This window comes from Acanthopagrus latus, chromosome 6, assembly GCF_904848185.1.
Source record: "Acanthopagrus latus isolate v.2019 chromosome 6, fAcaLat1.1, whole genome shotgun sequence".
Taxonomy (NCBI): domain Eukaryota; kingdom Metazoa; phylum Chordata; class Actinopteri; order Spariformes; family Sparidae; genus Acanthopagrus; species Acanthopagrus latus.
In genome coordinates this window covers 693,727-704,726 of record NC_051044.1, presented here as the reverse complement: position 1 = coordinate 704,726, position 11,000 = coordinate 693,727, and the positions used below count along the sequence as shown (strand labels likewise).

At 48.1% G+C, this 11,000-nt stretch overlaps 1 long non-coding RNA gene across 1 annotated transcript; it reads right to left on the bottom strand.

Moving 5' to 3' along the window:
- Window positions 1-525: 525 nt before the first annotated feature.
- LOC119021649 lies at window positions 526-1,624 on the bottom strand. Its single transcript, XR_005075711.1, has 3 exons — window positions 1,522-1,624; window positions 1,131-1,288; window positions 526-757 (listed from the first exon to the last, which is right to left on the bottom strand). It is a non-coding gene; the product is annotated as an uncharacterized LOC119021649 (long non-coding RNA).
- Between the last annotated feature and the right edge of the window lie 9,376 nt (window positions 1,625-11,000).

Sequence of the window (11,000 nt, the reverse complement as noted above, 5' to 3'; positions counted from 1 at the left end):
TAACAGGAGCTGCTAACAGAAGCTGCTTACAGGAGTGGCTAACAGAAGCTGCTTACAGGAGCTGCAAACAGGAGCTGCTAACAGAAGCTGCTAACAGAGGCTGCTAACAGGAGCTGCTAACAGAAGCTGCTAACAGGAGCTGCTAACAGAAGCTGCTAACAGAGGCTGCTAACAGGAGCTGCTAACAGAGGCTGCTAACAGAAGCTGCTAACAGGAGTGGCTAACAGGAGCTGCTAACAGAGGCTGCTAACAGAAGCTGCTAACAGAGGCTGCTAACAGAAGCTGCTAACAGGAGTGGCTAACAGGAGCTGCAAACAGGAGCTGCTAACAGAAGCTGCTAACAGAGGCTGCTAACAGGAGCTGCTAACAGAAGCTGCTTACAGGAGCTGCAAACAGGAGCTGCTAACAGAAGCTGCTAACAGAGGCTGCTAACAGGAGCTGCTAACAGAAGCTGCTAACAGGAGCTGCTAACAGAAGCTGCTAACAGAGGCTGCTAACAGGAGCTGCTAACAGAGGCTGCTAACAGAAGCTGCTAACAGGAGTGGCTAACAGCTAATTCAACGTACGATTAATTCTGCCATTGTGCTGAAACATTGATACAACAACATGGACTGAAGCTGGAGCCAAGCTGACATCTTACTTCCTGTTTACGTCCCCAAAATCCCCCAAACTGTCCTGTAGCAGCTGCTGCATGTGTTTCGGAGGCCGTGCTCCCGCTGCTGTGTGGTTAACCTCACGGTACTGCAGGATGTGTTATCTGAAAATGACATAAAATGATTAATCTATGTGTTATTAATTATGCATGCAGCAGTCAGCGCAGCCAGCCCCCTCATTAATGATGTAAATGTCTTTATTTGTGTGGACCTATAAAGTGTTCAAGAGGGAAGAAAATAACGAAATGCAAACGAACGACGCCGCCATTAAAAATACAACATGTGAAGAAATCTAATGGAGGAGGGAAATCCCCTCAGCTGTGTGACATGAATACAATGTGACGCTGCCTTTGATAAATGTTGTGGAGATCATTAATTTGAGGTGCTGAGAGTCTTTATCTGTTTACGTCGAGTCAGAAAAGGTTCCTGGTCCCCTGAAGATACGACATCATGTCACCTGACAGTTTCCTGTCTCACCTCCACAGTTAACCTCTTCATTATTGTCTCCGTCTCCACAACTGCGTTCCCCTTGATTTTAGTTTGTTTCCCATCTCCAGTCTGTCCCTTTCTCTCCCTTCGATCTCTCCCCTGGTGTCAGATCAGCGATGTAGGTCAGACGAAAGGAGGACAGAAGCCTGGAGACACATTAACACGGTGAATTGGGTTAACCCACATGATCCATCGAGACGGGCCAAACCAAAGCTCATCTTCTCTCTGCGCGTATTTCAATGTCCAAAAAAAAAAGATTTTTAATTTAAATACAATAAATCTGCAACGTTTGCAGCCCTGACACAGGATCAAATGTTTCCAGCTAGAGTCTCTGAAAAAAACACAAAGGTCCAGATTAGTTTGTGTCCGAGTTTATTACCTGACTGTCAAATCTGAGGGTGGAGGAGTGCCAAACATCAAGTCTGTGCTTCAGCATTCATAAGAGCTGCAGGAGGAGCTGGTGTCAGTGGGCGGAGTCTGAGTGTCAGGGGGTGGGGTCTGTGTGTCAGGGGTGGAGTCTGTGTGTCAGGGGGTGGGGTCTGAGTGTCAGGGGTGGAGTCTGAGTGTCAGGGGTGGGGTCTGAGTGTCAGGGGGTGGGGTCTGAGTGTCAGGGGTGGGGTCTGTGTGTCAGGGGTGGAGTCTGAGTGTCAGGGGTGGGGTCTGTGTGTCAGGGGGTGGGGTCTATGTGTCAGGGGTGGGGTCTGAGTGTCAGGGGTGTGGTCTATGTGTCAGGGGGTGGGGTCTGGGCGGGCTCCAGAGACGGACCAGATCAATAGGATTCTCTTGTCCTCATTAGAAGCTGCAGAGTTTCCAGCTGGGTCAGGAGGAGTCCGGTCTGGCTCCTCCTCAGAGGAAACTGCTCCAGTCCAGAACATCAACTTTCAATCTGCTTCCAGAATATAGACAGCTGCCTGAATACGTGAGCGAGGGCGGCTGACCGCTGATGCTTTGAAGTGAAGAAACAGAAATCTATCAGTTTGATTTCTCATCTATAAGTTACGACCATAAAGGAACGAAGATTAATATGAAAATGTTGCTTATTGCTTTATTAAACACTGAAGGTCAAAGACATGTAAAGACGGATGTTATTACAATCAGATGAAATTTAAAGGTTGTTGAGGTTTCCATCAGCGCTGGTTGTTCGTCCCGGCATCATTTCATTGACTCGTGTTTATTCTCCCGGATCGGTTCACCGTGCAGCGGCTGGAAGCTGGCGAGCGCCGTGTGTTTGAACTCTGGTCGGGACTCGCTGGTACTCTGAATGATGTTTGCATCAATTCTGTTCAAATTCAAGGACGCTGCATTTATTTTGTTCATGTCCTACCTGCCATGATGCATAAAAACACATCTGATGTTGTTTCTCACCTGTCGGTCTCAGGTATTTTCTGTCACTTTCAGTGTTTCTGAGTGACATTTTCTGAGCGACCTTGTGACAGTGCAGGATGAGGACGAGCCGACCCGCCTTTCCTTTTTCCTCTTCTCCATCATCAGACAGTCCTTCAGGTCAGGCTGTGGTAATTGGCCCATTGATTGGTGACCAGTCTGATTGAAAGCGGCGGCGTGCAGACAAACAGGGAGGTGACAGGTGGTTAACATGATGCATACCTACATCAACCTCTGGGTACAACAGCAGAAACCCACTCACAAGGAAAGAGACGCTGTGACGAGACGGAGACAGTGACGGAAATAACACTGACAAATGAAAAAGAGTCGGGAGGAAGAGGAAGGATTCTGGCTTCTCTGGCAGGAACGTATCTGGAATATAAATGAACAGATACCAGACAGGAACACAGATGGAGCGTAAAATATATACAAATACTTTATTTGAGTTCAGGGCTTAACATCAGTGTGACGTAACGGTTCAGACAAACTACTTGGATCAAGTCAGTTAAAAGACGATGTGTCAGTTAAACGTACGTTAGTGTGGATGAAAGTTTAAATAAATCAGCGCTGTTGTTTGGTTTCACAGCAGACTCACTGATGTCTGACGTCCTCCTTTGCTGCCGTCATCATTACAGCCACCAGGTTTAACACCAAACATGAGGCTGTAAAGCTGCTTGCACGCTCGATTGTACGGCTGTTTTTCAGCAGATGAACACAGATTTCTTTCACACTAAGATGCAAACAGGATTCATTTACAGTCACCACGTTTAGATATCTTTAATGCCGTCTGTCGTTCTGTTAGTTATAATAAGTAGGTGTTATATATTTTAAGTTTACTCCACTTGGAGCAGAAGTCGCACTGGTGTGCCAAAGACTGCAGGAGCACATCTGTTTTTGAGTTTCTGCTGCTTCTCCTCATGCTTCTGTTCTTCTGCTGTCGCACCATCTGAATGATTCTTTACATCCTTTGATTCAAAGCTGGTGGTAAACACAGGAAATACAAACTGCGCCCCCCTCTTCCTCTTCCTTCGCTGCCTCGCCACACAGAAGTCGTGTGATGCTGCGACGGCCCCAGAGATTCAACAGGGATGCAAAGAGGATATATTTTTGGACTGGTCCTTTGAATTTCAAATGCTGCACCCATCTGGTGTCTGGATGATGATGATCAGCCTCGTGAGCTGACTGATTTAGAGACTGGACGGGGCTTTGAGCTGACAGGGCTTGGACCTGTCACAGTTTCTTAAAGCTTGTCAGCAGACACCACAGTGCTGCTTCCAAACAGAATGAGATGTAGCCGTGATAGAAGTGTAGATATGTGCAATATTCTTTAATGTCACGCTTTTTCCTGTATGTCAAATTAATGAAGTGAATCCTGACAGCTGGAGATATCGTCACCTACAGCTGGTGGAGGAGGCGCCGGGTGATCTGGGATGTAAAGTTCAATGAAAGCAGTTACAGCAGTCGTCCATGATCTGAGATCCAGTTAGCAGCCATTCTTCTCTCTTAAAGGGCGAGCTGAACGTGATGAATCGCTCTCAACATCACACTTAACCTGAAGTGGAAGGTTTCAGTCTGGAAGGAAGCCGTCTGACCCGGCCAGGACTGAACCGACTGTTCCTCTGATGAGCATCAAAACAATGAAATCAAAGCAGCTCTGTAATCTTCTGGTGAAACACCACAATCATGTCAGCTAACACTCAGGAGAGCATCCCGAGAGGCTTCAGGACAGATTTACACCACTCTGTGTTTTGTTCTCTGAGTCCCAGATGGTTCTCATAGAGAGGTGGTTCTTTTAAACACGGCCAGAATTTGAAGATGCAGATCAGCAGGTTGTGCTTAATGTCTGCAGCCGGAAGAAGAAAAGTCAGAGTTGATTATCATTATGTTTTTTCATCAGCTAACAGGCCTCTGAATAGATTATGTTTAATGTATTATATCAACATATACATCAGTATGTGCTGCACAGTTCCACATGTCTCTTCTGCCTGCGGTGCTGGTGTCAGAGTGGTTGAAGGTCCAGTCTTTGTTCTTCTTACTTTGTTTTCCTACTAAACCTGAGGGAGACGTCGGGCTGTCGGAGCTGTGGAGGCGTGCAGGTGACTGTACGGAGGATTCAGACAGGTTTTAAAGTTGTCAGGCTGGATCAAAACAGTAAATTCACCTAAAAGAGCAGAAAGCTGGTAAAAGCTGGTGATATTCTCTGTGGGTTTGTCTCCGTGTGTGTTGTGGTTGTGCTATGCAGGTGAGCACAGGTGCAGAACGTCTGCAGGTTTTCAACGTCAGCTCAGAAACCTTTTTCCACGGCAACACATGGAGAAGTTTGGAGCCGTGATGATACATCAGGTGTCATCAGTCACAGGTGACGTCTTGTCAGCAGAGGGACTCCCTACGTACCGTGAGTCATAAAGACGGCTGCCTCCGTATTCTTAACAAGCCTCTATGACACATTCAAAGACGAGCATCTAATGAACGTACAATGGGGGAGGTCACTGATCGGCAGCAGAGACGGAGGCTCAGCTCTGTGGGGAGAGCAGGTGTGAGTCAGCAGAGACTTCTGAAGCGAGGTAATGTCACGAAGCCACGAAGCCACGAAGTCACCAAGTCACGACGCCGGCGGAGGAAGGAGCACCAGCTGAGCTGACATAACGGTGAGCGAAGATCCCACATCTGGACAATGTGTCACTGCTGGTTGGATAACGAGGCCAGAGGCAGAAAGAAATGTAGCTTCTGTGGAAAACTTTCTGTGGAGAGCAAGTGTGGTGCAAGTTTCATGAGCTGAAGTCCAAAACTTTGAAAAGAAGAAACCGTCAGACTCATTGGATCATTGGATCAGTGAGTTCTGTCAGTTTTTATTTGAAGAACCTGCTGATGCAGCAGAACCACTTTGGAACAGTCAGAACCCTGCCTACACTACCCATGATGCAACTCCACCTCAGACGATTTCCACAAATGACAGTTTGGATTTATCATTTCATATGTTGTTTGGTTTCTGATCTGTAATATAATCTAAAGTAACTTTAACAAACCAACTCATTTCTCATTTCTCCATCAAAACGTGACATTTGTTGAGCATCGAGGGTTCAGAGCCTCCAGTTCTGGTGGACAGAGTCTGGAGGGGAAATGGACTTTACTTCTCAAACGTAACAGTCCAGAGAGGAGACAGAGAACCAGAACCAGAACCAGAACCAGAGTCTCTGCTGAGTGACTTCACTCAGAGCTTCACCTCAACTCTAATGTTCTGAAGATCCTGCAAAACCAGAACAAAGTGAGGAGACACACGACCTCCTCCTTAACACGTCTGTCTTTCTTACACACACACACACACACACACACACACACGCACACACACACGCACACACACACACACGCACACACACACACACACACACACACACACACACACACGCACACACACAGTACATTGTCTTCTATAATTACACTGAATTATCGTCACAATCAAAGGCTCCATTATCACTGTTATGACTTTGGCCTCTTAATTTCTCCCTCTCTCTCTGCAGAGTGATGCTGCTGGTGGGAAAGATGGACGGATACAAAGACGGAGGGAGGAGAACCAGAGTCCCCTGCCTCCTCTCCTCCCCCCTGCCTCCTCTCCTCCCCCCTGCCTCCTCTCCTCCCTCTCCTCCCCCCTGCCTCCCCGGCCTCCTCTCCTCCCCCCTGCCTCCTCTCCTCCCTCTCCTCGCCCCTGCCTCCTCTCCTCCCTCTCCTCCCCCCTGCCTCCTCTCCTCTCTCTCCTCCCTCTCCTCCCCCCTGCCTCCTCTCCTCCCTCTCCTCCCTCTCCTCTCCCCTTCCTCCTCACCTCCCTCTCCTCCCCCCTGCCTCCTCTCCTCCCTCTCCTCCCCCCTGCCTCCTCTCCTCCCCCCTGCCTCCTCTCCCCTGCCTCCTCTCCTCCCTCTCCTCCCCCCTGCCTCCTCTCCTCCCTCTCCTCCCCCCTGCCTCCTCTCCTCTCCCCTGCCTCCTCTCCTCCCTCTCCTCCCCCCTGCCTCCTCTCCTCCCTCTCCTCCCCCCTGCCTCCTCTCCTCCCCCCTGCCTACTCTCCCCTGGATAGTATCCTACCTCTCCTCTCTTCTGCCTCCTCTCCTCCCTCTCCTCTCCCCTGCCTCCTCTCCTCCCCCCTGCCTCCTCCCCCCTGCCTCCTCTCCTCCCTCTCCTCCCCCCTGCCTCCTCTCCTCCCTCTCCTCCCCCCTGCCTCCTCTCCTCCCTCTCCTCCCCCCTGCCTCCTCTCCTCCCCCCTGCCTCCTCCCCCCTGCCTCCTCTCCTCCCTCTCCTCCCCCCTGCCTCCTCTCCTCCCCCCTGCCTCCTCTCCTCCCTCTCCTCCCTCCGTCGTGTCCTTGCCTGGCAGCTTGTGGCAGTAATGAATGTGTGTGATTCCACAGCACTCGGCACTCCTGGCATTTTAATTGAATTTTTTATTTCTGTGCTTCAGCGGGGCTGGGAGGGACGAGGATGAGTCTGTGTGTGTGTGTGTGTGTGTGTGTGTGTGTGTGTGTGTGTGTGTGTCCACGAGCAGTTTTGTTTCTGCTTCTGTTAAATATAAAAAGTCTGAATGACCGATGAGTCACTGTGTGTTTCCACTGTACACGACTCTACACATCTGCTAAGCCCCGCCCCTGAGAACTGGTCGCCCAATCACAGCTCAGCAGGGATGTTGGTGTTTAGATTATCGCGACGTTTCTTCATATTAACGTTTCAAACATGGAGCTCTAACGAGAGTTCAGCTTTGCATTTAGATTGTGAAGGTTGAAGAAGCTTCCACTAGACTGAAGGAGCAAAGGTGAAGGTGGGTTAATGTTTACCTGCTGTGATGTCACCTGCTGTCATCGTTAAGGTTTTATATTAAACTGGCAAAAACCTCAGAAACTGCATTTCCACCCAGTTCGATAAGAGAGGCTGTTTTCACTGTAACAGAGGGGCGAGATGATGCACCTGCTCTCACCTGTGAAACTCACCTTTCACTGAACTTTATTGTCATATTTTCGTATGTTTTCACTTGAAGTGTTAACAGAGAAAAGGCTCTCCAATGAGGACTAACTGATTAACATCTGTGTCATGTGACTCTGCAGCAGCTGGAGAGTTAACTTCCCAAAATACAAAAAAGATGAGGACAGATGCTCTGAACGTTAGCGTCAACCTCTCCTGGCCAGAAGTGCTAACGACTGGCTGTAACCAGCTGGTGACCTGCTCGCTCTGCTTCCACATCTCTGTAACCGACTGACTGAATAAAGTCACACTGTGGTGCTGGAGGCTGTCACCCAGAGGAACATCTTTCATCATCTTCTGCAGTTTGTCTTCCGTAGCACAGATCAGTTCATCAGATGAACTCCACTCTGTGATGGTTGAAGCTCAAAGAAATGTGTAGCAGTAAGAAGCTAATGTTAGGCTACAAACAGACAGCATCACGGTCACACCACCACTAAGAGTCTTACTGCACATTTACTGTACATGTGGAATTATTTCTGAAATTTAAGAAACTGAATTTACTGTGTCAGACATGAAACACATCATCTATATATAATATATCATATCCTGCTGAGGTGAAGCTCAGAGCAGCGCAGTAAATCCCAGCTTTAATCTCCATCTTCATGTCTGGTTATTAATGTTGTGCTGTGTGTTGTAATGTGGTGTGTGTGTGTGTGTGTGTGTGTGTGTGTGTGTGTGTGTGTGTGTGTGTGTGTGTGTGTGAGGAGGAGGGCTGAACAGGTTCACTCCTTCAGTTTCACACTTCCATTTGATTCTTGTTGACCTTTCCTCTCCGATTCAGTCTTCAGACATGGTGATAAACAGAGCTGAAGCACAGTGTCGGAGCACAGCAGGGAGGTGTGTCTCTTTATACATGTTTACTGTGCCTGTACCTTCATGTTCCTACATGCACTGTGTGTGTGTGTGTGTGTGTGTGTGTGTGTGTGTGTGTGTGTGTGTGTGTGTGTGTGTGACAGTTTACACACCTGATCAATTGGACTTATTCATCTCCCCCTTCGCAGCACGTCGTACACACAGAATTACAAATGCATCTCTGTGTGAGAGCATGCACACTGGCACCCCGTGGTATGAATATGATTTGTGGTGCAGATAAACATGCGTGTGGTAAACAGAGTGTGTCATTTGTTTTACGAGCGAGATGGAGAACGCAGACGAGAGGCCCTGCTGCATGTTGATTACTTATTTACTTCACTAAATAATGAGGAGGACGTGAAAAGGAGAACGGGAGAAAGGAAGCGACAGACTGGGCAAAAAGAGCAGAGATGGAGGTGTGTGTGTGTGTGTGTGTGTGTGTGTGTGTGTGTGTGTGTGTGTGAGTGTGTGTGTGTGTGTGAGTCATGGCATTGGTTTTAGAGAAAGCTGTAAAAAGTCACCACACATGAGCTGCACACAGAAGCTGAAACAGCTGATTTCCCCTCACGAGGTGGTGGCGACCAAAGACGGAGTGATTATTGGACACAACATGTCGCCTTCCTCTCCTCAGCTCAGTTTCATTTTCTGTGTTTTCCCTCCACACCTGCGCTGCACCTCCTTCTTCTCTCTGAACTGATTCCTCGTGTTATCTCCAGCCCATCTGCTTGTGTTATTTCAGTGATAAGCTTCACTATGTTAGTAACTTATATAACTCTTTAAACAAACACCAGACCATCACCTCTGAGCTCCACTACACGTCGGCTCCTTGACTCTTTATGTTATGTATCCGTCTCTGCAGCTATAATAATGACTTCGGCCACTAGAGGTCGCAGCCTGACAACACATGTTAATATGGCTGGAAATAAGCTGCTTTCACAGTCCAGCTGTTCTGCCGTGTTTCTGATGACGACAGGTTAGTTGGCTGCTTATCACTAAATGTATGCAGGCTAAACTAAGAGGGTAAACCTGGTTAATACTGAACCTGGTGGACAGCTGAGAGCTGATCAGTTGTCGGTGGTGACTCTTTTTCCATCAAAGGAAAACTGAATAAAATGGCAGATACAAACTTTGGAGCTTTGGACTGAAACCAGAACTTTTACATCTCCTGAAGAAAGTGTGTGTGATGGTTAAACATGTGGCTTCTGGTCCGTGGTGCAGCTGGTGTGACATCATCTCAACTTTCATCACAAGAAATGAAAGACAAGAAGCTGCAAACCATCCAGATGATCTCAGGGAGGAGGGAGGAGGGAGAGAGGAGCAGCTGAAGGTACCCGGAGGAGGAGTAAAGAGGAGGAGGGAGGAGGCGAAGAAACAACCCTGCAGAGTGAGAATGAAATCTGTGAGAGGAGACGGAGGGAGATTAGTGTTGGCAGGGGTTTTAAAATTCCTCTCAGTTTGGGACTCAGTGGATCCAAACTGCACCCAGGTGAAACTTGACTGGGTCGATTCTGGAACTCTGAAGACGGCGAACATCAAGGAGGGGTTTTTTTTTCCAGGATATTAAATTGAATTGCATCTCTAAATGACTCCTGCTGGGAAATCCCATGAACACACACTCCAGTGCTGGAAGTGTGATGAGAGCCTGTGAGGTGTGTGTTCGTCTCCATGTTTCTCTGCAGACGCTGGAGTTTCTGTGCCCGTCTGACACATGAACTCCGTCACATGAACACCAACAACCAGCAGCACGTCAGCACATGTCAGAGTTTACACACAGATCATGCTGCTGCTGCTGCGTGGAGTCAGAGCATGTTAATGAATCAGAGTCGCTGCACCATGTTTCAGCTGCGTCCTCTTCATGGATTCAAATGTTCACGTCAGTGTCAGTCAGCCCGTCCTCTGCTCTCGTCACACCTGATGCCCTCTGCTGAAGTTCAGCTGGGAGAGTCTCTGCATGCACCATCCATCCTCAGCGATCCTCAGCGAGTCTGTCAGCCGATCGGGACGTGTGTTTATTTTCTCTCGGTGAGTTTCACCTTGAGCTGCTGCAGCCTTCACGTTCAGATAATCCCACGCCATTAAATTCACACCGGTGCTGAAAGTGTTACGGAGACGTCACATCTGCGACCTTGTCACACTGACGTCAGGACTTTTATGAAGAATCGACTCTGACGCTTCTTCAGACACGAGACTGCGAGATAAAACTGACTTCACATTTATGTAATGAGGAACGAATCCGAGCGGAGCTGCAGTGTGTGTGTGTGTGTGTGTGTGTGTGTGTGTGTGTGTGTGTGTGTGTGTGTACTCATATTTTGACCTCTGTTGTATCCACACATGTTTAATGCTGCATGTGGTTTTGTGTGTTGTTCATGTTTTGAACTCTTTGCAGCATTTAAACCTCCTCGTGTTTTGACAGGATGAAGTTATGAGTGAGAACAAATCTTCATCATCATCGTGACTGAAGAAACAAAATGTCTTTAAAGGACAAAACGTGTTCACGCAGTTTTACTTCAAACTGTTCTGGGGACATCGTGGCCCTCTGAGAACAGTTTGTTTGTTCAGTAAGGGAAAAAATAAATGTGTCTGAGTTTGTGTTATCGTCTTTATATTTTAAATGTTATCTTTGTG